The following is a 2116-nucleotide window of genomic DNA, read 5'->3' as shown; positions in this document are numbered from 1 at the left end:
AGAGAGAGAGAGAGAGAGAGAGAGAGAGAGAGAGAGAGAGAGGAGCCTGATCCCGGCCGAGTGTGCACTTGCCAAACGGCTGGGCCTGGCCGCGCGGGGAGTCACTGGTCAGTCATCCGTAGGGAATGCCCGCCCCGCCCCGCCCCGCCCGGCTCAGTCAGATGGAGGCCTTGCGGCACGCAACAACTTTTCGCCCCTTTCCCCGGACAAGCTCGGCGCAGAGTGCTCGGCCGTCGCCCCGCCACGTCTCCAAGGAATTTGCTGGACTCCAGCGCGGTGGCGGCAGCGGCAGGCTTGGGCCGGGCCTGCGGAGGGGCCCATCCATGTTGCATGCACCTCCTCAAAGCCTGACCGCCCGGACGGGACGGACGAGGTATAGCAGGACGAGAACGGCCGGTGAGGGAGGGAGACTCGCACAAACTCGACCTGCTCCTGGTGGCCGGCACGGCCGACGAGCACCCCCTGTTAAATAGTCTCTCACTATTTTCGTTACGTACCCGTGACGCTCATAATGAACCTAATTTCACAAATGGTAGAGGAACAAAACAACTCTGGCGCGGTGGAAACGCTCCACTTTACTTTCTGTGCCACCGAGCTGCTGCTGCTGTTGCTGCGCCCCGCCGCGGCCGCCGCCTTCCGTAGACCAGCCTTCGCAGTAACTAACAACACGGTTGGAGTTCCCCGAGGGAGCCGTTCAACGCAATGAACTGCTCACACAGTCCTCTCTCTTTATCTCTCTCTCTCTCTCTCTCTCTCTCTCTCTCTCTCTCTCGAGAAAGCCCGCCAAATTGTTCCAGTACTAGTACTCCCACTTAAATAGCGATTAACTATATTCAAAGTGATCAGTGGACCTCAAAACCTATTGTGAAGTGTTCTCCAAGTGCCAGTACTACCATGTGAGTGTTAGTGACAGTGTGCTCCGCTCGGATCGGATCAAAATCTGATTTCCATCCGGCACCATGCCGAACGCGCCATCGACCATCATCAGAGAGACTAACCTCACCCACGACCCACCAACCTGCTTCTCCAGTGCACCACATCAAATCTACACCGAAAGCTACTCATCAGTGCTCTCCAAACCCACTACCGCCGCAAGACTCCAAAACTCATCACTACGAACCTCAACCACTACGCCAGAAAACCTAACCTCAAAACAAGGTAGCCATCTTGATTTTCCAAGCCAAGCTTTTTCTCGATCGTCATCGCTCTCTCCACAAGGCGCTGCAAGCGTCAACAACAACAACAGCGGGAGCAACATGGCGGCCTGCAGCAGACAAACTCAAAGTGTCAACAACAACAGTGAGTCCACCTCAACCTACCGCCCCTCAAGGAAAAACGCCGTAGTCTTAGAAAATGTCCAGCAGGTGTCTCAAGATCAGTGTTTGAGAGCCGTAGCTGACATCATACAAGGCAAAAACATACACTACTGCAACCGACTCAGCGGAGGAAGACTCTGCCTCTACCTCACCGACGAATCATGTGTCAACACACTCTGCAACAGGGGAGGCGTCGATGTTGGCAATCTAAATTTGCCGTGCCGAAGATACGTCTCCGAAGCCACAAGACTTATAATCTCGAACTGCCCACCAGAGATGCCCGACGACGCCCTACGCAAACTGCTTGAACCCTACGGCAAAATAGTTTCCACGCCGACAAGGCAAAGTGTCACCACTAACCATGACGACCTAAAGCATGTGATGACTTGGAAGAGGTCCCTCTACATGAACATCCCCACCGACGCCCCTCCGTGCCCAGAAGTTTTTCAACTCACAAACGCCGAGGGAGCAAAACACACAATATACATTGAAATCATTCAATGTAAGTTTTGTCAAAGCCCAAGCCACACCATCGGACAATGTGAGAAGAAAGAAAAACAAAACAAAGACTACCCAGCTCTAGCCTACACACCATCGCCATCAGTCCGTCTCTCCATCCCAAAAGTAAGACGACAGTCGAAACAAACAGCCTCCTCTGACAACCCCAGCCTAGAAGAAACCCTAACCTCGAAAACTATCAGCCCGCCACCTGCAGCCGCTGTCCCCGACGCCGCCGCCGGCAGCACAGCCGCTGTCCACACCACCTCCACCATCGACGCCACCGCCCACGCAAGCACTCT

Source organism: Frankliniella occidentalis, unplaced genomic scaffold, assembly GCF_000697945.3.
Source record: "Frankliniella occidentalis isolate FOCC.00 unplaced genomic scaffold, Focc_3.1 Scaffold54, whole genome shotgun sequence".
Lineage (NCBI taxonomy): Eukaryota > Metazoa > Arthropoda > Insecta > Thysanoptera > Thripidae > Frankliniella > Frankliniella occidentalis.
Note: the sequence above shows the minus strand (reverse complement) of the source record.